The 23,760-nt window shown below is 52.5% G+C and overlaps 1 protein-coding gene across 1 annotated transcript in view; it reads left to right on the top strand.

The window, feature by feature from the left end:
- The window catches only part of COL18A1 (collagen type XVIII alpha 1 chain), a 96,294-nt gene that overhangs the window by 5,024 nt on the left and 67,510 nt on the right, over positions 1 to 23,760 (top strand). The window lies entirely within an intron of this gene.

The raw sequence follows: 23,760 nt of genomic DNA, 5'->3' as shown, positions 1-23,760 counted from the left end.
AAAAAAAGAAAAGCAAGCTGGGGAAGCTGTTGTTGGCTAGCTTGTGGAAATGGGGCCGTGAGCAGGGACAAAGCCAAGCAGCTGACTCACCCTTTCGTATTTAGGGAAAAGCTACTTAAAGAACATTCTCTGGATTTTCACTTTTCTTAGGGTGTTTAAAGGGCAATGGGGTACTTGTGTAGTTTGGGTTTTTGTTAACAGTTCAGCTGCTCGTGCTCCATGTTTCCCACCTGAAGTTAGAATTTGCTATGGCCTGGGAATTTCCCCAGGAGTGTATGGGGATACTGCAGAAAGAGAGGGGTTTGGACTTCTGTCTCCCTGCAGGGTACCTAACTTGTCCCATTCCTCCCCTTCTCTGGCCGTTCCATGCAGATGTGGGAGGCTGTATAAAGTCTGCCCCGTTTTGCTGTATTTTACCTCACCCGGTGACCCAACCCACTAGTATGGGTTAATTTCTAAATTGCGTGATATTTAATTCGGTTCATTGTTTGTTTTCTTTCTCTAGTTTGCCAGGCTGGGGATCGGGGCTCTTTGAACCTGTGGAAGGCAGGAGTTCTTGAAACTGGAAACACCAGTGCTGGTCATAAGGCCTGACCAGGTAGCCCAGAAGATTTAGCTTTCACACTTTGATCCTTCCATCCCTCTGTGTGCCAGAGTGGCTCCGTTCGCGTGTCCAGGCATAGCCCTCCTGGGGAGGGGTCTCTCAGTTCACTGCCTTGAACCTGAGCAGTCCTGTGGGCCCTGGCTCGGGGAGCCACAAATCCTTTTCTTCCTCCACCACATGCAGTCTCATCCCAAGGCTCCTATAGCTGCACAAGCAGGGAGTGCTGCGTGCCGCGGGAGGGGCATGTCCTCCAAGAGGCCTGGAGAGGTCTAATTCCCGAGTGCGGCTAAGCCAGGGCGTGCCTGACGGCGGAGGAGCGGGTGAGAGCTCATCACTGCCAGGGTTGCTGCTGCACTCTGCCCTGGAATTGCCTCTTCCTTTCTTTCGCCAGCCCCTGGTGCTGAGCTCTGGAAACGGAAGTGTCTGGCACTGGTACAGCACAGAGCCAGGGGCGTGGTTGGTGAGGCAGCCCTCCTGGGGCGTTCGGTTTTCTTCTTTCTTATGGCTTGGGAAAGTAGCAATGACTACAAATTTACATCTGAGTTCGAGAGCCAGCACATTGCCGCAGCGGTGAGCTGGTGAATGTCCTTCAGGCCCCCGGCAAAAGAATGAAGGGGACACTCCGATATGCTCTGCTCTTTTGTTTGTGCCTGGTGTCCACATGCAGGTGTTTGCCTCCTTTTCCATTGAAAGAGGGTTTGTCCACACCTCCCATGAGCTGTCCCGATGCGATTCAATCTGCATGAGTCTTTCTGACATAAATCAAAACCTGGTGGTTCCTTGGCAGGGTCAACAACAAGCTGTTTGTTCGGAGGGGTCGATATGCTCCATGTGACTCTCCACTGATCCTCAGCATCGAAGTTGGGTGTCGGGTCTTGATGCGGTTCCATAGAGGGCTGCGGGATTTTAATCTTGTCTTTGGCGGGTTCTGCAGGTCATAGTGCAGCGGGATTCTTGGGTTTGCGCTGACATGGTTAAGACAGCGAGATGTCTGAGCAGCTCTTCTCATCTCTGGAGGCTGGATGTGCAATAGTACCAGGAGCCAGTCGACTGGAGTTGATTTGGGCATCCCTGACACTGTGTTCACAGCATTATTGAGTTGAGTGTCAAGGAGTTCAGTTTCCGCAAAAAGAAAAGGAGTACTTGTGGCACCATAGAGACTAACCAAGGAGTTCAGTGTGACTGCCGTGAGACCCCACTGGCACACAATATTCAGCTGCAGAATATACCAAGGCAATTGTTTTGGTTTGTGGACTGGAGCCCCAGGATGTTCCAGCATTCAGTGACGCTCCAGTTTAGACTTACAAAGGTACTGTGCCCTGGGCTTGGAATCCTGTGGCCTGGCGAACCTTTGCGCCCCACTGGGACTCCCACAGGGTGTAACTTACCTGCCAGAGGGTCCTAGGAATTGGTTGTCTAGGAAAATCAATGAACTGGGGGTGAGAGAGTCCAGAAAACGTGCTTGAGCAGTGCCAACTCATGGTATTCAATCTCTTCCTTAAAGCCCCAGCTCCGGGAGTCAAGTGACTAGGTGAGAACTGATCTCTGCTCTCATTTAAAAAAATAAAATAAGCTTCTAGCCCTTGTGCTGGCAGAGTGGTCTGTAAAGGTGACCAGAGCATGCCCTGAGGGCTCAGAAGCTGGGAGACAAATGCAGAGAACCGAGTGTTTGTGGTTTTTATAAAAACGTCATGATTTTTAATCCAACTTCCTGTTTTTTGAGGCCTGACTCATGGTTTTTGCAGGACTGGGGTTGCCAGTAGTGCTGTATTTTACACTTCCTTCCATCCCATGTTGGTTCTCTGCTGCTGTGGGGCTTTGGTGTCCATGAAGAGCCCCGTGGTGTTGGATGACCTGTCTCATGCAGCACTGAGCTGCTTTGCCATCTTCGATGCAGTGGGTTGTGACTCCAGGTCACGGTGTTGCTGTTGATGTCAGGAATGGTTTGTCAATTTTCTTCTCTTTAAAGCTGTTCCATTTGCTGAGTGCTCAGGCCCTGCCACCTGGCGGCACTGCTTTGGGAGTATTTTTGGTTCTTTTCAATGGAGATTTGGGAAAGGTTTTAGGTGTATTTAAAGTGGGTTCAAACATTGCTCCACAAAGTAGCATGTCTCAACTCTCCTGGGCTTTTTGTAGGCACAAATATTTATCTTGATTGTATGATCAATAATTTCCAAAGGTTGATGGTTAGGATCAAAATGTACCGGATTGACGAACGGTCATTCCAGTCCTTGCAGAGCGCACAGCGAGTGTAACCCCTTATGTGTGTGTGCTTTAATAGAGAAGAAATGTCAACGTGTTTTACTGTAAACTGAGTGAAGCTCTGAAAGAGGTGTCTCCCCATCCTGACACCTGAACCTGGCATTTCAGCCCGGTTGATGGCTTCTGTTCAAAGAAACTTTGTGCCTTGGCCGAAAACTGCAGTGAGCAGAGAAAGCAGTTCTCGTTCCCTGTGGCTTATAACAGGTTGTCTTCTGGACTGCTCTCTTGTGGATGGTTGGGTGGCCCCTTAAAATCTAGTTGTTTGCCAAGAGCGAGGAAGTGACCTCCTTATTGTGGCTTCACACCTCTCAATAAAGCAGCAGCTGCTGAAACGGAGGAACTTCGTTTATTTTAGACCCGATTTTATGAGCCCTCTGTTGGTGTCATTGTTTGCTGTTGTAAATTATTGATGCTGGAGATGCGGAGCCACGAAGCCGAGGTTGCAGGAGAGGTTGTGTGTGTTCATGACAAGGCCCCCTCCCCCCACATCAGTTCAAGCTCCCCCTTCCCTTGTGCGACGTGAGAAGGGCAACTAAAATGAGCAGGGGGACGGCTCTGCTTCCTTAGGAGGAGAGATTAAAAAGACTGGGGGGGTTCGGCTTGGAAAACAGACTCGGGGGGTGAGGAGATGACGGAGGTCTATAAACTCACGACCGGTGTATGGAGAAAGTGACTAAGGACATGCTCTTTACTCCTTCTCATAACACAAGAACCAGGGATCACCAATGAAATTAATAGGCAGCAAGTTGAAAAACTAACAAAAGGCAGTATTGCTTCACACAACGCACAGTCAACCTGTGGAACTCCTTGCCAGAGGATGTTGTGAAGGCCAGAAATATAACTGGATTCAAAAAGGAGCTAGATAAGTTCCTGGAGGTTAGGTCCATCACTGGCTATTAGCCAGGATGGGCAGGGATGGTGTCCCTAGCCTCTGTTTGCCAGAAGCTGGGATTGGGTGACGGGATGGATCACTGGATGATGACCTATTCTGTTCATTTCCTCTGGGGCACCTGGCATTGGCATTGGAAGACAGTAGGGCTAAAGCAGAGGTGGGCAAACTACAGCCCATGGGCCACATCCGGCCCGTGGGACCCTCCTGCCTGGCCCCTGAGCTCCTGGCCCGGGAGGCTCTCCCCTCGCTATCCCCTCTCCCCCGCACCTCACTGCGCAATGCTCTGGGCGGGGGTGCTGCGAGCTCCTGGGGCAGCGCGGCTGCAGAGCCCGGCCGGACCTGGTCTCTGGGCAGTGCGGGCAGGGAGCAGGGGGGTTTGGATAGAGGGCTGGGGAGTTCAAGGGGGTGGTCAGGAGCCAGGGGTGTGGATAGGGGTTGGGGCGGTCAGAGGGCTCGGGACAGGGGGATTGAATGGGGGCAGGGGTCCTGGGGGGGCAGATAGGAAGGAGAAGGGGGGTTGGATGGGGGCAGTCAGGGGCTGGGGTTCCGGGGGCGGACAGGGAGAAGGGGTGGTCGGATGGGGCAGGGATCCAAGGGGGGCAGTCAGAAATGAGAGGAGGGGTTGGATGGGGTGGTGGGGGGCAGTCAGGGGCGGAAGGTCAGGGGCAGTCAGAGGACAGGGAGCAGCGGGTGGTGGATAGGGCAGGAGTTCCTGGGGGGCCGTCGGGGAATGGGGGGGGTTGGATGGGGTAGAAGTCCCGGGGAGGGATGTCAGGGCGGCGAGAAGCAGGGGGGGGTTGGATAGGGGTCGGGGGCTGGGCCACGCCTGGCTATTTGGGGAGGCACAGTCTCCCCTAACTGGCCCGCCGTACAATTTTGGAAATCCGATGTGGCCCTCAGGCCAAAAAGTTTGCCCGTCCCTGGGCTAGAGGGACTGTTGGTCTGATACAGTATGGCCCTTCTTATGTCTTGTGGAGTCCCTCCTTTTGGGTCCTGTTCATGCTCGATGGAGAGCTTGGAAAACAGGTGTAACACCCGAGGCTGCGTGAGAGCATGGGAAGGCTGCTGCTTTCAGGTAGGCAGTCACTCCACTACTGCTGTCGGATTCGTTCCTTTGCTAGGACATGAAAAGTGCCATCTAAGGCCAAGTGTGGTCTCCACACGCAAATCTGTCTTAGCTCCGAGTACATGGGAATTTCACATTTTTCTTCACACTCAGACTGCTACATTACTTCGTTACTTAATATTCCTAAGAACTCAAGGCTGCCTGTTTCTGATGCTCCGCGGGTCAGGAGGGATATTTGTATGTACTGTATAATGCACATCTAGAGAGATCTGATTAAAACAAGGTGTGCTTTAAGAGAGAGAGGAAGAGCTGGCCGTGCTCGTGTGAAGCTTGCCCCAGTCCTGCAGTGAGATCAGTGTGTCACAGGGGCTGCTGAGGATCTGGGCCTTAGATGGCTATCAGGGAGCACATTTCCTTTGAACTGTTTACATGGTTTCCTGCGGCTGTGCACCGAGCTGAGGGAGTCGATGTTGAGGTCAGCATCGCTTTGTGTAAGGTTCAGTCTCTGGTTACTGTTACATGCCAGTGTGATGCTCCAGAGTCCGGGTTCCAGAACCAACAGGGACATTTCACTACCGTCGGCCAGAGGCGTTCAGGGAGCCAGAGTCGAGCCCCCAAACTCATGAGAGTGTTTTAAATTACAGACTTTTTGCAATCTGGTTTCTGAGCCTGTCGGTGGCAGTGTGGGAGTTGCGGCCACAAGGGGCTGTGGGAAGTGGAACATAACTCGGAGCAACTCTGAGACTGCTTTAACTTTCACTGGACACCAGGCAGGTCCCTGCATGGTCTCAGAATATAGGGAGTGTAAAGATGGCGGAGACCCCCGTCCTCTGTTTCTGCCCCATGCTCAAAATGGAGTAACAGGGAACCGGCCCCCGAGGGTTTACACTGGTGTAAAGTGTTGCAGAAGAGAGGAGTATCAGAACCAGTATTTTCCAAAGGCAGAACTGCTCTCACCTTGAGCTCTTACATGTGTAGGAGAAGCTGCTGCATCCCTCAGCAGCTTCTAACCGCGTGCTTAACTCTTTCAGTTGCTCTTTTACTGGGTGAAAAGTTGTTTTGTTTTTTCTACTGTTGCTTTAGGGGATTTAAAGGATTGATAATTTACGCTTTGGCTTCCCGAGTGCTCTGCATGTGACAGACGTGGATCCCATAGGCTCAATAAGACTCTAGTTGTTTCAAAGACCATACAGCCTCTGGCATAGGTTTTATCAGCCTTCCTATGATATTGCGGGGAGTTTCAGCACCTTGAGGATTTGGAACAGCCACTGTTCCATTCATGGCACCAGCTCAGGGGCAAAATAATTGCATCATATCCCAAATTTTCTGACATTCCTTTCTCGTCATGTTCTCAGCTGCAAACGGCTATAGGACAATACGCTGTTGTAGTCAGCAGCACGGGGGAATCTCTTGGTCAGCCCTAGAAGTGAACACAGCTCTCCTTGCAGTCTTTCTCTTTGAGTTCAGACACCCACCCTGCTGGCAAACCCCCTGTCTGCGTCCCCCTTCTTATCAGCCCCACTGGCACCACCCTAAACACACATTCACTTTCAGCTCTGCTCTGCTGCCCTGGTTTGGTGGGACGGAATTCGTAGGCTCTGTCTCTGCTTTGAAATACCTGCCCGGATTCATGGCCAGGGGATCCGGCTCTGGGGCGCGACGCGCTGCCCTTCAGAAGTCTGCAGGAGCAGAACCCAATGTGGGGGAGGGAGGAGCAGCCACAGGTTGCATTGTGGTGGCAGGATGTACCTGCACGGCAGCTGGCAGTGAGCCTGGCAGCGTGGGTGGACGGACACGTGCCAGTGGGGCTCGAGCTGGCATGCTACAAATAGCTGGGGGGGACGTTGCGGCTCAGGCAGAGACTTCCAACTAGCTCCTAGCGCTTGGACCCGTGGGACCGGGGCATGGTCCTGAGAGCCCAAGCTGCAGTGTCCACACTGGTATTTTTACCACACTAGCTCAAGCAGAGCGAGCCCAAATCTGACTGTCCCAGTGCAGACATACCCTTCTGTGTGCTGAGTGCTCTTGCGAAAGTCCGGGGATTTCTTGCCTGGGATGTGGGGCAGACGCTAGGGAGGGAAAGTTGCTGGAACCAAACGATGGGAGATCAGGAGTTTGTATGGTTTTGAGCAATACCGATGGTAATCGCCGCATGAAAGGCCCTGGCTTTTTGTACAGCACCCAACGCCACAGGACCTTGACTGGTCCCCTTGGTGGTACTCAAATGTCAGGGTTAACAAGGAGAATGCTGGTTACTGAAATACTTCTAAACTCTTTGAGATGAATCTTGATGGACTGTTTCAGGTAAGGAAAGTCTAACTTTTATGTTGACAGCTCTTTGCCGCATGTGCTCAGTGGGCCAGAAGCATGTTGAGAAACTGGAAACAAGGCACAAATTTGTAATGGGGAAAGTGATTAACCCTTGGAACAACTTACCATGAGATTGGTAGTGGGTTCTCCATCACTGGACATTTTTAAATCAAGACTGGATGTTTTCCTAAGAGAGATGCTCTCGTTCCAGGACAGCTATTGGACTTGAAGCAGTGGTTAATTCAGGGACCTGTGGCCTGTGTTATGTTGGAGGTCAGACTTGACTGAGTCCAGTTGTGGAAAAAAGCGATCTTGAGTGATCCCGTTTAAAATAATAGTTTCTTGCTCACTGAAATACTTCCAGTACGTCCTGGAACCAAACCCATGTAATTCTCCCAAATGGACTCACTGACAAGCTATTTTGAGAGCAGGGTGGTGTACGTACAATAGTCAAATTTGCCTCAAGTGCACTTAAAAGGCTGCCCCAAACCCTGCTCTACAGCCCCTTTGTAAACAGGGAGGAGTGGACGGATGTTAGGAGAGGCAATCCCACACTTTCACAGGGTGCTGTGGCCATTGCCCACAGTCGCATCTAGCTCTATATTAGCGAGATCCATAGATTTTTGAAACGTGACCCCCTCCTTGCCTGTTCCCACAAGTATGTGATGCTTCCTGTCCAGAATGCCTGCATTGCTGTGGGCATCTTTGCCCGCTGTTGGGAGGTACCAGGAGGTGCAATCTGTTCAATGTAGGGGCACGAGAGGCCCTTTGCTGTTTCTTGGGAAAGCAAAGTGCTCCGATTGTAGGTCTGCCTGCCTCCCTGTGTGCGGTGTGTTTATACCATAGAGTGAAAGATTCGCTCCACCTGTTCTCCCAGAACCACTCCACGGTCCGATCGCAGGCACTGTATAGAACTGCACACAACAGCTGCTGAGATCAGATGGCTTAAATTTACATACTTGGAACGCGCTTTGTCTCTCTTGCTTACAACAAATGTTCTGTGCTTCAGCGGCCAGTAGAAGTGGTGTTTTCTAGCCCAGTGCTTCTCAAGCTATCAGATGCGGGGGACTGGCAATATTTTTTTCCAATGTGCGCGCAGACCGGCAGCCGATGGCTCGCGGACTGGCACCGGTCCCCGGGCCACCACTTGGAGTAGCATGGCTCCAGGGAGTTCAGTTATCTGTGTCTTTTATAATAAACAAGTTGATAGATACCATCCACAGACCCATTTTTCTGGTGACCCTTCTTTTAAGTTTGTTAAAAGATCATTTCTCTTTGAGATTATATGGGCAGTGGTGGCATGACAGACACAAATCCAGCATGACTGGCTTGTTTGTGAGGCAGGGAGTTCAGATGTGGTTAGTGTTTCTCTCAAGCAGCCCAGGGTTTCTCAGTGGTACTTTATTTTTGGTGTCAGGCAGATTATTTCTGGGCTGTAAAGGACATTCACCCCTCCTGCATTGTAGAGCCCTCCATGATGAGCATGATTCTCTGCAGCCTACCTCAAGGGGTGTGGAGAGAGGAGAGTGTCAAAGGCGCGGTTCCGGTGGAGTCTGGGATCGAGGACCTTAGAAATCTGCCTATCATGGTGGTGATCACGTGAGAGCTGCAGAAATGCAGCTCTTCCTCTGGTGCGGGTGGAGCAGTGTACATCACCCTGGCTATGGACAGGTTGGTTCACCGAGCTCCCTGCCCACTGAGAAGGAGGGGGATGTGGAGCAGGATGACTTTCTCTGCATGTGTGCCCCTTCACTGCCACGTGTGTGAACTGGTGTGCTCCTGTCCTCTGGGGGTGCGGCTCTCCCTGAATGTCTGTGTTCTTCAACTGATTGCTGTTGCCTGGCTTTCCGTGTTCTGCCTCGGCTGATGGTAAGCTAGGCTCTTTGGGCATGGATCATCTGTGTGTGTGCGGTGAGGGGCCCTGATCCCTTCCTGGGGCTTTCTGTACTACAGTAATGCTGAGAATTACCAAATGCATGCACCCCCTCTGGCCAAATTCCTGGTTTGGTTAACTTTTTGTTACAGATAAACGTCCTGCAAGACACATTTGGTGTAATGAGTTTGTCAGGTCTGAAGTGAGAGTTATTTGCAAAGAGCTGAGACCCTTTGCCGGGGTCTCTGTGTCACAACCCCACAGTGACCAGAGGCGTTACAGTAATATCTCTCCTCTCTCAAACCCGTAATTCTTCTTTGAGTGGCTCTGCATGTTCCCATTTATGGGACCGGCGCCACCTTGTGGTGCCTTACAGTAAAACCCCCCTTCTAGCAGTGTCCGCTAGAGCAGGGGTTCTCAAACTTCATTGCACTGCAACCCCCTTCTGACAACAGAAATTACTTCACGATCCCAGGAGGGGGGACCAAAGCCTAAGCCCACCTGAGCCCCACCATCTTGAGTGGGGGGCCAAAGCCCCACTGCCCAAGGGGGGGCGGACGGGGGGCAGAGCTGAAGCCCAAGGGCTTCAGCCCCAGTCAGGGGGCCCGTAACCTGAGCCCCACTGCCCAAGGCGGAAGCCCTCAGGCTTTGGCTTTAGCCCTGGGCGAGGGGGCTCGAGCTTTGGCTTAGGCCCTGGGCCCCAACAAGTCTCAGGCATCCCCTGGCAACCCCATTAAAAGGGGGTCGTGACCCACTTTGGGGTCCCAACCCACAGTTTGAGAACGGCTATGCTGGAGTACTCCTCCTTCCCCCCCGCCATCCCCCACCAGCATCACGACGCACTGGGGGCGAGGCTATCAAGGGGCAGGAGCACCCTCCCCATCTCACTTCCTTCCAGCCGTGTGCTGTGACATATGGGAACTGCTCCAGGCTCTTTGGAGTTGGAGTTTTTTTCTGCTTAGAAATAGATAGTGTTAGCTCATTTCCATGTAGTTAGTGAATAAGGGTTTCTTCCAGTTCTGGGTTATGGAGGAACCAAAGAAACAGAAGAAGCTGGGATTTAAGTGGTGTGCTTCCTGTCTGGCTGTCTTCTCCACATCTGATGACCAAGTGCGGTGCCTCAAGTGTCTGGGGGAAGGACAGTCCCCCTCCTGGATATTCAGTTTGGCAAACTTTTCCTCCCAGAGCACGCAAGGACAGAGAGACTCTCTTATAGCTCCTCCTCCTAAAGGAAGCCATTGAGGTCAGACCCTCTGGACCTGGTCAGGACTCAAATCCTAGTCTAAGAGGCCAGTCTCTGCCCCTGTGGCTACCAGCAGCTCCAAGTGACTGAAGGGTTCCAAGAAGCTGCTACCCCTGTTGGGTCAGACTCATTTCCTGCATCTCCCTGAGTCAAATCCCTGAGGCTGCAAGTGTCCGAACTGAGAGCAGCGTGGTTGGGTCTAACTGCCCCGGTTCCGGAAGAGAGGTCGAGAGAGAGTTCAGGCATAAGTATCTCATTCCTGCTAACTATCTGACCCCGACAGAATCCCTGCAGCTGCAGGACCAGGGCCTGTTTCAATTCCCGCTTCCAGATCCAGGAAGATGGAGTTGCTCAGTGCGTCAGAATCGGGGCGGTCAGTGCCTTCAGTTCCGCCAGTCACAGCACTGAAGGAAAAGAAGCATAGAGACAAAATGGCCACTGTTCACAGTGCTGGTTCCAGTGCATCTGCTGTCAGGTCTGTCCTAGTCTGACAATGGTTCCGAAGTGAAGATCCGGTCCGTCTTCCATAGCAAGGGATATGGCTTTATGGCTGACATTGGATCTGATGATGTCGTCCACGGATCCGCTGTCAGTTCCTGGGTCAGTTCTGCCTACGTTCCGGAGTGCTCTGTCACCGTGACTGCCTGGGCTCGCTTGCTGGCTCCAGTTGCTTCATTGGTGTTCCAGTGGGAAACACAGGGTTTCCCAAAGGAGACGTATTTCCCTGGATCCGAGGTCATCTTCCTCATCCCCTGTTAGGAGGAGGAGGCCAGAAGATGCTGGTATGTTCCCCCAGACCACCCTATGATTCTTCCGCCTAGGTTTCCTCCGCTTACAGTTTTTCGACAAAGAGCTGGATCTCCATTCTTCCCTTCAGATCCTCTGTTATTACCGTTAGTGTATCCAAGGAGGGAGCTAGAGAAAGAACAGAGAAGACCAGCCTATGGTCCACCTTCTGCAGGCACGTCCCCAACCCCTAGTTGCTGGGGATACTGGCAGTCTGGGGGCCTGTGGCCTTACTGGGGGCCACCTCAGGAGTGTTTTAATTACCCTTCGAGTGGATGGAGAGGTAATGTTTTGCCTGTTAAGGATCTAGTGGTCCAGAGATCCATGGATCTGACTCCTCCTGATCCATCGGCATTACTGACCGTGAAGCCTGAATGTCCGAGGAGGTAGCTCCTCTCTGCTTGATCAGGAGCATCTGGAAATGGATTATGAGCCCAGTTCACCACTGGATGAATATATCAGGGTGGCTTTGGCCTTCTCTCCTCCCAAGGATGCTATGCTCGGCTATAACTTGGTGGATCTTATGGTGGCCACCTTCAAATCTTCCTGCAGTGCCTGTGGAAGAGACTTCTCACCCAGTGTTTGATATAATGTGACTGCTTCGAGGAGTAGACTATCTCTATCCATTTTGAATGGCTTGCTACAGCCAGCTAAATCCATGTGGACCGTGCCTGCTTCTTGCCAACGTGTATTTAGGAAAGCAGACAAGTTGTATCAGATACCCTCAGGGGTTTTCCTACTTGTACACCCACGCTGTCCCTAATTCACTGGTGGTGGTGGCTGCTGCCAGTAACAGGGCGAGGTCCAGACTATCACATTCCTTTCCAACTGATAAAGAGGGGGAAAGGATTGTCTTGCTCGGGAGAAAGGTGTTCTCTTCGGTCTTGGGCATTAAAGTGGCAAATTATCAGGCGGTCATGGCCCTTTGCTGATTTAATCTATGGGAAAAGATTACTTTATTTTTACAGGTCTTGCTGGATAAGAGAAGAAGGCTGGCGAATGCCATCCCAATGGAGGGCCAGAAGGTAGCCAGACATGCACCTAGAGCCTTGTTTTAGTGCTCGGGGCTCTGCCTCCAGTGCACTAGCATCTGCTGTGACCGTCAGGAGCCCGCAAGCCTGTTCCTTCTCCCGAGCTGTGGACACTAGAACTAAGCTGAGGACCTTCCTTTTGGGGAGGAGGGTCTTTTCAGCGAAAAGGTAGATGAATTGCTGGGATAACTGAAGGGTGTGGGATTGACAGCTCGCTCTCTGGGTTCCCTCCGCTAGGAGTCCCTCCACTGCCTCTGTCCAATACAAGAGATGTCCTATCTCCTTCGTGATCAGTCATGGGTTGGTTCACATCACTCAGTCTAAAGGACAAGTGTTTTCATATTTCAGTTTGCCAAAATAATTGCAAATACCTTCAATTTAGGGTGACTGGTCACCACTTCCAGTACAGGGTGCTCCATTTGGTCTTTTCAGAACGCCCAAAGTTTTTACAAAAGGTTTCTCTGTGGTAACGACTCATCTGAGGAATCAGGGTATTTTTGTATTTTTGTTTACCTCTGTTTAGATGACTGGCTCCTGAAGGCTACCTATTAAACCATATCAGCTTTGCAACCAATCTCTTTTCAGACCTCTGGCTCTTTCTCAATTCTCCAAAGTCGATCCTCTCCCCTTCACAAAGGATCCCCTGTATAGGCGCCATGCTAGATTCTGTGGAAGGCGGAGTGTTTCTGCTAGAGGACAGATTTTTCAAGATGAGCCAGTGCCTGTAACAGATCTAGCGATGTAAACTTCATCGTGTGTCTCATGGGTCTTATGACAGCCACTACTGGCATGGTCCCATTTGCCCATCTAAGTATGAGCCCTTTGCAACACTGAATAGCTCAGGTCTACAGGCCAAGGCAGGACAGCCTTCAGTTATTGATCACCGTGCCTCAGAATCTCCTAGTCTCTCCAGACTGGTGGTCTTGAGGTGTACAGTTCAATCCTCCGGGTCCATCCTGCACAGTGACTTCATACGCGACGTCACAGAGTTGGAGAGAGCATCTGAGTCATTTGACAGTTTGAGGGCACTGGTCCTTTCAGGAGAGATCCCTGCGTCTGGGTCGTGCAGGTGGTGATGGACAACACATCAGCGAAGTATTACATCAACTCTTGTGTCCAGAGGGGAGAAGTCTGGGACTGGTGTATTTGTCATGACGTTTGTCCTGTGGCCCTGCATCTGGCTGGGGAGACAGCTCAACAGAGACAGCTCTCAGCTGCATGAATGATCCCTAAAGAATCAGTTGGTCCAAACTGTATTCTCCAGCTGGCTTCGACCAATACTGGACCTGTTCAGACCAAGGGTCAACAGAAAGTGTCACCTCTGCTGCTGCAGATCCCTTCCTTGCACTGAGGGAAGGGCTTGATGTACACATTTTCCCCCCTTCCTATTGATTCAGAGGTGATAAGGGAGATACGACAGGACAACACACGGATGATACTCATTGCCCTGGATTGGCCATGTCAGCAGTGATTTACTGATCTCCTTCAATTTCTGGTGGAGTTTTAATGAGTCCTTTCCTGTCCCAGCAGGATCGTTCATCTGAGCCCATGAGCTTACCTGAGGGTGTGGGCAATCAGATTCTGTCTCTGCCTGCTCTTGAACAGTCATGTTCTTCATCTATGTGAGACATGCTAATTAACTCATGAAAACAGTTGACTAGAAACTGTTACTATCTAAAGTAGTCCAGACATCAGACTTGCATAAAGGAATAACCTATTTCTCCTGTCTCTGCTCCTGTTCCTTGTGTTCTGGAGTACCAATGTACTTGAAGCATCAGGGGTTCTCCAGCTCATTGTTAAAGGTTCATTTGGCAGCCGTCTTCACATATCTCACACTAGTTCAGGGGTGGGCAAACCACGGCCCGGAGCTGGCCCCTCAGGGCTTTGGATCTGACCCGCGGGACTGCCACCCCTCTGTGGCCCCAGGGACCCCGCGCTGCTCCCGGAAGCGGCCAGCACCATGTCCCTGTGGCCCCGGGGGAGAAGGAGGGACAGAGGGCTCCGTGCACTGCCATTGCCTGTGGAACGGGGAATCGCAGCCAATGGGAGCTTCGGGGGAGGTACCAATGGGCAAGGTCAGCGTGCGGAGCCCTCTGTCCCCCTCCCGCCCGGGGCCACAAGGATGTGGTGCCAGCCGCTTCCCTGTGTGCCGCGGGGCTAGGGCAGGCAGGGAGGAAGCCTGCCCTGGCCCCGGTGCGTGCCGCTACCACCCTGGAGCCACTCCAGGTAAGCGGCTCCGGGTAGGAGTCCCAACCCCTCCTGCACCCCTCTCCACCGACTCCCTGCCCTGAGCCTCCTGCCTGCACCCCAACCTCCTGCCGCACCCTGCATCCTCTCTGCACCCCAACCTCCTGCCTTGAGCTCCCTCCCGCACTCTGCATGCCTCCCTGCACCCCAACCCCCTTCCCTGAGCCTCCTCCCTCACTGTGCTCTCCCTCCAGCACCCCAACCCCTTGCCCTGAGCCGCCTCGTATACCCTACACCCTACTCTGCCCCAACCCCTTGCCCTGAGCTCCTTCCTGCACACCGCACCCCCTCCCACTTCCTGCACTCCCTCCTGCACCCCAACCCTACGTTCATGGCCCTGCATGCAATTTCCCCACCCAGATGTGGCCCTCGGGCCAAAAAGTTTGCCCACCCCTGCTCTAGTTGATGGTAGATTGCTGTTTGGTCATTGTTCAGTTATGAAGGGGTTATCAAATGTGTGTCCCTCTGTGAGAGAGCCTGTTCCTCCTTGGGATCTCAGTTTGTTGTTGGCCATGCTGGTGAATTCACCCTTTGAATCTTTGACTGTGTTTTCTTTCTACCATTTATCTATCAAGACAGCTTTCATTATTGCCATCACATCAGCCAGGAGAATGAGTGAACTGAATGCCTGTATGACTGACCCACCTTGTGCTGCTTTTCATAAGGACAGGGTAGTTGTCAGTCCTGATCACAGAGTTTTAACTGAGATGGTGTCTGATTTCCGCATCAATCAGACAGTTAATTAGCTGGATTTTCCCCCTATGCCGCACTTTAAAAAGGGGGAATTGGTTCTACATATTTTGGATGATAGAAGAGCTCTCGCCCAGTACCTGGACAGAAGTAAGAGGTTTTCATAAATCGCCTAGATCGTTCGTATCGTGCCAAGAACCGCATGGGGTATGTGGGTTCTTCCCAGACTGTTGCTCAGTGGATTAAACAATATATTGCTGAGTGTTACACACTAGCAAAAGTATCTGTACCTGCTGTGATTTGACCGCATTCTGCTAGGTCTGTGGCTGCTTCCTTTGCCCGCCTTAGGCTGGTGCCAGTTGCTGAAAGCTGAAACTGGACTTGGGCGGACTTGCAGCAAGTACTATGCTCTGGACTTGGCTTGCAGGGTGGCCACCATGTTCAGCAAGATGGTGCTTCAGTCTATTCAGCCAGGACTCTGGGCCTGCCTCTGGGTTAGTTTTCAGCACTGCTTATCCATCTGTCCCATCAGTGAGAACATGCCGAGCCCCTGGAAGAAGTAGTGAACACTACCTCTAACTGGAGTTATAGGAGATGGCTCTGCATAGTCACATTTCCCACCTGCCTTCCCCTCTCTGCCAGAGTCCTTGTTGTCCGGTATCTCTGGCTTTGTGGGGGAAGGAACTGCAGTGGTGTCCCCACTGCCTTCCCCAGCCTCCTGCACCGCTCTGCCCCTTTGTTGCCTCGCCCTCTGTGCATCGTGATGCTGAGGGGTGGGGGTGGGTGGAGGCGCAAGAGCATTATAGCTGACATTGCTAGAAGAGGCTTTTACTGTAAGGGGGCACCATACCCCCGAGTGGGAATATGCAGAGCCGTCTCCCAGAACTCTGGTTAAAAGTTATTTGCTTTTGTATTGTGGTAGCGTCAAGTGGCCCCAGTCAAGGATCAAGATGCCCCCGTGCTAGGTGCTGTACATACAATGAAAAGACAAGACAGTCCCTGCCCTGGAGAGCCTAGAGTCTCTACATATAAGGCTTCGGAGAGTGATGGTCACAGCATTCTTTAGCGCAGCTGTTCATCAGAGGTCCCTTGTAACCCCAGTCTCACCTGCCACATAACAGCCCAGCTCAGCCATTCAGGCCAGGCTAGACTTACACTGCTATTGTGGGGACTGTGTCCTGCAGGAAGGGACAGACAGCTGGAGACACCTCCTCTCCCCTGCCACAAAAACAGTCACAGTTTCAAAACTGGGCCAAGCTGTTGTCGTAGCTTGGAATGGGCCAAAGAAGAACACCTGAATCCACACACCCCCTAAGGCCGTCCTCCTGGAAGGATGAGTGCTCAGCACATTAACTCTTCGCTCTCGTGGATCCTGCAGTGCACATTTATATGGCTGTGAGGGATACTGAGCTGTCTGACAGATGTGGCCCACCTGCCGTCTGAGCGAGCCCAGGCTACCGGGACCCCAATGTTCTCGTTCCCTGACTTCAGTGGAGCAACCAAGTTATTTTTCATTGAATATTCTCAAAATCTTCCTAAAGGTTGACTGTATCGTGCTTACTAAGGACTGAAGCCTGCACACTTTCTGCCGTGTGCCCAGCTCATGAAATGCGTCCAGAATCCCATCTGAAGTGGGGGATCAGCCAGTGCTCAGTCGTTGTGCCACGGGGTCTTTACAGCTCCTGGCCAGTGAGTCAGGGCACATTTCTGACTGTATCTTGCTCTGCTGTAACTGTAACCTGTGTACATTTGCACCTCTGCCACTTCTGGGTCCAGATTTTTGTTTAATCTGGCTGAAGAGGTTTTTGTTAATTTGGCAGGCGCTGGAGTGATCCAAGGAAGATGATGTGTGTTCAGAACAAAACAAGGAGCAGCTCTAATTGCAGGGTAATGGGGGGTCCTGAGTCTGAGTTCTTGCTCTCGGTAAACTGGGAGTTAAATGGCAGTGCAGTGGAGCTCACTGGCTCCAAGTTGGCACCAGCCCTAACAGTTGACATACGCTAGGAAAAATCTCGCGCCCAGTGTGTGGGCGCTGGGGAGAGGATGCACAGTGTTGCCAAAACAACAGGAATTTACTGCCGGTTGACTTGCACAGAGCCAGATGTTCAGCCAAGGCTGGTAGGAGAGACCCTTCTGGCTAGAAAACCCCAACATGCCTTGAGAAGAATAAAAGGGCTTGTCGTCTTGTAATTAGCTCATCTGGAAGCTTTCAGACTCCAGACATGGAGTGTCAATCCAGGAGACTTTCCCATGCAGTGCTGGTGGGGCGGGAGGAGGACTTTTATTTCCGTTCTCACCGGCAGTCCCCGTAGACGGGACTTGCTGTTGCTCCCCCAGGGGGCAGACACGCCCACTAGTTAAATAGGCCAAGGCCCCTCCAACACTCCTATCACCATGGACCTGTGGTGTGGCATACCCACAGGGCTTAAAGAAAATGCACATGGCTCTAACCAGATGTCACCTTTTTTCCCCATTGCCTGCAAAATGTTAGGTTTGTACATGTGGATATTTCTTCAAGTCTCTGGGGATCTTGTACTCTCTCAGCAGTCTTCTGTCCTGTCCCTTCCTTCCACATCTTTGCTTCCTCCCACAACCTCCTGTATTTCTAACAAAGACTTTGTACTGAGTTGTCTGCCTTCGATGGATCAGTGTGGTGCTTTGTCAATTCATGCTGCTTCCTTTGCTGCCCCACCTCCATGGCTAAGATGCCTTCAAGCCCCTAAGCCTGACGTGACATTCTCTTGTAGGTGCAAAATTTGACTTACAAATATTTTGCTTTTGCAAAATATTGCAAACACCTACATCTTGCTGTTGACCCCATCACTGGAAATGTCTGCCTGTGTATCAGGGAGCAGATTCAGACTTTCCTCTCGGTCCACACCACCAAATCTCCGTATCTCGTGGCTTGACTACCGAAACCTCATCCCCTGCGAGTCCATTCAGAATACTGTCACTGCTTGCCCATTGCTCTATCTGCACCTGAGGCCTTCCACTGACTTCCTCTCCTCCCCTGTGCTGAGGAGCTTGTGCCTACCTGAAAGGTCCTTCACAAAGCATCTGACCTAGCCACTCCATTGCCAGCCAGTCCTGTGCCCCACCAGTGGTTCCAAGATGCAGAAGCCAGCAGGGACCATAATGGTCAAGACTGACCCCTTCTGTGGCATGGGGCCTAGAATTCCACAGCGTGAGTCTGTGCCAAGCCCAGTACCTGGGAATGGGCTTGAACAGCTCTTTAAAATCCCTCCTTTGGGACTGAAAGGCTGTGAGAGCCGGAGAATCCACCTGCGTGTCCTGAGAAGAGTGAGCCTGCACTTCCCCCTGTGGCATTGGGCATGCTGCCCTGTGTGCTGGGGGACCGTTGTCAAGATGGGGAAGCCTGTGCATTATGTGGTGGCCCCCTGAACTGGGCTCAGGCTGTTGTTATCCTGGCCGGGTGTGCAATGGTTTCACTGACTTGACTTGACAAACGATTTTAGTTAAGCCAGTGCCGTGCTGTGGAGGCCAGGCCTGTGGGAGTTCTGCTGCCCTGGGATGCCGCTCTCCCCTCTCCCAAGCACGCTGGTCTGTTCCTGGTGCTCTCTGCGGTGCAGTGAGATTCCCCAGGACTGTAGCCTTTTTGGCTGACTGGCAAAGAGTTGTCAGAGCTGTGTAGGCTCCCGGTGGCCGAGCTGTGAGAACGGAAAGGGAAGGAAGTGTTGCAAAGTTCACATTCGCAGGAAGAAGTTTCCAGCCTGACCCCTCAGCAGAGCCGGAGAGGCTTGCCACAGGGAATCCCACTGCGCTTGTAGGAGGAATTCGATTTTCCATCCAAGAACAAATAACTGAAACGCCACTGAACCAGGTGCTAGTGTCATCTGGCCCCCAGAGCGCAGCTGCTGCCAGAAAGCAACAGATGCTGCTTCGCATGAGCATTCAGAATCTGCAGCGTTCTCCGTTAGGGGCTGGGGCACCTGGGAGCGGGGCCTTGGGAATGGAGTCACGACTGAGGACCTGGACTAGTGCTGGTCTGTCTCTGTGATTTGTCAGTGGGACGTTCGCACGCTGAGGACACCAGCAGCGCTGTACACTGGCACAAAGTATGCTGGCAAGAGCCACGTTCTTCGGTGCCCGGGGGGCAGGAGCGGCCTAATGCAAGCTAGCATAGCTGCGGGAGGGGAGGGAAAGGGCCGAGCAGAGCTAGAGCAATGTCTGCCCCATCCTCCGTTACTCGAGGCCTTGTTAAGCAATTAACCTGTAGCATGTTGTGTTTTCCTTTTAACTGCATTTGAGTTGTAACTTGGTGAGTGTGAATGTTGGCACCATAGCAGGACTCGGGGCTTTCAGATGCAGTGGGGAAACACCCTGAGCCCTTTTCATACTGGTGTGCCCCCAGCCCCCCCAAATACACCACCACAGCACTGCACGGGGGATTTGATGGCAAGCCCTTAGTCCAGAGACGAGGGGCCAGGCTCAAACAGATACTTTTGTGCACTAGTTCAGGCTTGACTGGTTTTATTGGCTGCCAGAGTTATCCCAGGAGAACGCTGTGACAAAGCGGGTAATGTTTCCTCTGAATATTGTGGGGGTGCCTCAGTTTCCCCTAGGCAGTTCTTAAGTATCTAGGTGCTGGGATAAGGGTGTATGATCGTTGCAGAGCCCTAGAGGGCAGGTGTGTGCACGGGTCTGGACACAGAGAATGGCCAACACCCTGGTTCCTGGCACCTGATGGCCTGGCCCTTCCCCCCTGCAAGGTGAGAGCTAAAGGGTTGGAGAACAAAGGAATCAGGTGCCCTCCTAGCCCAGGAAAGAGACAAAGCCCAGAGGAGGAGGGGCTGGAGAGAGTTTCAGTTTGGGGCTGGCTGGGGACATGGAGTGAAGTGCAGACGTGGTTTTCTGGCTCGCTGCTCCCCAAAATGGACCCAGCTGAGGGATCCTGTTCTCTGTACCTACAAGCTCTGCTTTAGACCATGTTCCTGTCGTCTAATAAACCTGTTTTACTGGCTGGCTGAGAGTTGCGTCTGACTGCAAAGTTGCGGGGCAGGACCCTCTGGCTTCCCCAGGACCCCGCCTGAGCGGACTCGCTGTGGGAAGCGCACGGAGGGGCAGAGGATGCTGAATGCTCCCAGGTCAGACCCAGGAAGGTGGAAGCTGTGTGAGCTGCGTGTCCTGAAGGCAGTCTGCTCACAGAAAGGAGACTTCCCCAGAGTCCTGCCTGGCTTTGTAGGGAGCAGTTCCAGAGCATCGCCCGGAGACTCCGTGACAAACGGCCTTTTCTGAGAGCCCTCACCGTTTCTTTACTGCTGCTTCCACTCGATAGAGACTCCCCCACCTCTGTCACGTGCTGCATAGAAATGACGACCCTGATTCTGGGTGTAACATGGGTCTGAACCTGATTTAGCTCTGGCCAGCTCCCTCTAGCACCCAGGTAACTCTGCAGTCTGTAAACTGCAACTAGCAGAGTGTAGCAAGGCCTGCAGGGCCGCGGTGGGGTGCAGGTCAGGGCTAATGGCTGAGGCGGCTGGGCTGGGGCTTGCTTGGCATGGTGCATCTCTAACTGTAGCTGTATCCACCGCCAGGGCAGAGCAGAAGAGGTACGTTCCGTCTGTCTCTCCACGTCGCACTCGTACGTACCATCCTCTCTGACCGGCATGTGCCACGTCAGGTGCCAGTCAGACAAGATACGGGCTGAGCAGGCATCCTGGCATTTAAACACACGCGCGGGCGGGCGCCTCCTCGGGGAAAAGTAGTGCGTGAGCAGCAGAGAGTTAATGGATCCGTCTCCAGGTTCCCTGTGATGACCCAAGTGCCAGTCGGGGCTGTGGGGAGCTGGAGTCTTCACAGGCAGCAAACCAGTGGCCCTTAAGGTCTTTGGGGGGGAGGGATAGCTCAGTGGTTTGAGCATTGGCCTGCTAAACCCAGGGTTGTGAGTTCAATCCTTGAGGGGGCCATTTGGGATCTGGGGCAAAAATTGGGGATTGGTCCTGCTTTGAGCAGGGGGTTGGACTAGATGACCTCCTCAGGTCCCTTCCAACCCTGGTATTCTATGATTCTATGAATTCTATGATTCTGTGTGAGACAAGGAGAGCAGGGAATGAGAAGACCGACGCTCCCATTAAAACCAGCCCAGGCCGGGTGTATCCATGCAGCAGTCAGCAGGTGTGATCGCAGCACAGGGGCACGTACCTGAGCTACCCGTGACCTTGCTAGACCCCACCAAAGGGAGCCCTGCTGACAGTAGCCTCCCCAGCGCAACGCTGCCCAGGACCTGGGTGTGCATTTGAGAGCGTGCCCCTGCTGCCGCAGGCTCCGGTTGTTACTCGCGCGAGCGTCGGTCTAGCTAGAGCGAGCCCAGCTCAGGTATGTCTGCGCGTGCTGCCGTCACGCCTCCTAGACGTGCCCTGTGCGGGAGCTGCTGAGCGTACCCTGGCCGCCGCGGGGCTGCGTTACGTGAAACCGGTTGAGCTGTACACGTGCCCATCGCAGATCGGTCCCGGCACTGGCAGTCTGGTTATTTTCTATTGACCGAGCCTGTCTGGGCTTTTCACCCCCATGTGCGAACTCTCTCCGGCTGAACTGAAGCCCTTGATATCCCTCCCAATGAACCCCGGAAGGGCTGCTGAGTGCCCGTGGCCTTTACCCCATGGCTGTGCTTTGCTTTGCCCTGCGAGGGCCCTTGGCTACTGTCTGAAGCCACTCCAGAGCCAAGCTCGTGTGTCTGGATTGATGAGGTAACTTGTTTTATGCCTGTCAAACATGATGTGCTCTTGGGAGACAGAGGGAGTTCTCCCATAAACCCTCGAAGGAAGTAGCGTGTGTTTGCTCTCCTTGGGGGAATCTGACAGGGAACAGAGAAACCTATCACTCCCCGGGTCCCACGCGCACACATTCCCTTCTCCCCTTGACGATAATCCCCTCTGCTGATTAAAACCCTGGGCTGCTGGAGAAGGGCAGCGTTTCCGGGATAGTGATGGCCGCAGGTGTTCCTTGGACTCCGCTCTATTTTCTTGTGTAATTTGTATGAACTGTAGCTATTGGCTGCTGTAAGGAAAAATAATTAGTAATATTGATGTATGTGCCGGCTGACACTCCAAGCCTCGAACTGTACAGAGAAAGGAGACGCGTTTGTCATTCGTATGAATTCCATCTCTACATGCTGCCTGCTTCCATCTCTCCCTTGGCTGTGCTGTGGCATTTCCATTGGAAACCATCCTCATTGTCCTGTGTGGGAACTAAACTACAAACAGAGGAAGGAAATGGGAAAGACAGGGGTAGACAGGTGTTACTGGACTTGCTGGGCCAAGTTTGGCAAGGGTAGCTGGAGAATAAGCTTCTGTTGTCTGTCACAAGCAGGAGCGCCTTCCTGTATGAATCCAAGCACAGCGCCCCTCGGGCGGTCATGCTCTGACTGCTACCTCGCTCGCAGCTGGCACTTCCTCCCGGCCCTGCTTGGACGAGAATTGCAGCCTCTCTCTCCTGGACTCAGTGTCTAGTGTGTTAGTTGCTTCTCTCGCCCACTCCATCTCCTCTGAGGTCAGGAGAGACACTGGACAGCTGGTGACCCGGACGTGTAACAGCTCACATCCAACTCCCATTATCTGAAGCTACCAGCCACCTTCAGTAATGTGGGACAGAACAAGAAGGAGATCCCAGATAAAGCCTTTAATTAAAAACCTTGGCTGAACCACACCAGCGCTGCCTGTCTGTACCAAAGGGGATGTGAGCCCTCACTTCTGGTTTTTATGTAACATACTGTACTTTCTTTTGTTGTGGGAACAAAAAGTTTACCCAGTTAATTTAAGCCCTGATTCAGCAGAGCAAATTTTGTGTGCAGCGTTTGAACGGGGCTCTCAAAATGTAACACACTCCTTGGACCTCACATGCCTGCCTGCAAAGCTCCTAATAATTGTGGCTCTGTATAACTGCTGTTAATGGTCTGCTACAGCAGGGTTCGCTTGTCTCGGACCCTAGGCACTGAAACACAAAATGTATCCCCCTTGTTTGCTTCGATAACCCGCTTACTCCTGATGCGATCGGCTTCTTGTTTCTGTTCCAGAGGTGGTATTTCCCACCCCAGTGGAGGCATGTAGGAGAGTTTCCTCTGGGGTGGAAATAAGGGAATGGGATCAGAAAGGGGGCCATATAAACATAGTTTGCCTCGCTGACTGTCTTCGTCTTTGGGAGAGAACTCAGTGATTCTGCCAGTCTAGCTAGCCCCAAGTACCGCCTCATTGTCAGACGGCCTTACTTACACACCCAGTGCCCCCAGTTCAGATCAGATTTATCCAGCCACTAACACCAGGGCACCAGAGTAAAACCTTACCCAAGAAAGAGAGTGTTTAAAAAGTCCAGGCTAACCAGCTACAGGACCCGCCAGGGTTAATTCAGTTTATGTCGGAACCGAATGAGCAGAGATGGGAGTGTGAACCTTTCAGCCTACAGCCACAGTCGCTATGTTACACCTTCAGAAGAACAGCAGCAGTTTTAAAATACTCGCCCAGCGTTCTGGCCAATCAGCTAATACGGTGCCGGGCATCTCCGTAACTCCCAGCCCTGGTGCCTTGGAGCAGTGCAGACTGCAGCGAGGAAGGAGAGCCTAGGAACTAGCATTATTCCTGATGTGACCGGTTAGCACCGGAGCAGTCGTGCTCTGCTCCAATCGTCCTAAACGTCTGCCCTACCCTGGCAGCGGCACACGCATGCTCAATCTGTGTGTCTGCACGGAGCCCTGTTGGCCTCAGCATACAAGGTGATCTCTTGCGGGTGGCATGTGTGGGCAG

This window comes from Eretmochelys imbricata, chromosome 11, assembly GCF_965152235.1.
Source record: "Eretmochelys imbricata isolate rEreImb1 chromosome 11, rEreImb1.hap1, whole genome shotgun sequence".
Lineage (NCBI taxonomy): Eukaryota > Metazoa > Chordata > Testudines > Cheloniidae > Eretmochelys > Eretmochelys imbricata.
The sequence above is the reverse complement of the archived record's forward strand: the minus strand, read 5'-3'. Positions and strand labels throughout refer to the sequence as shown.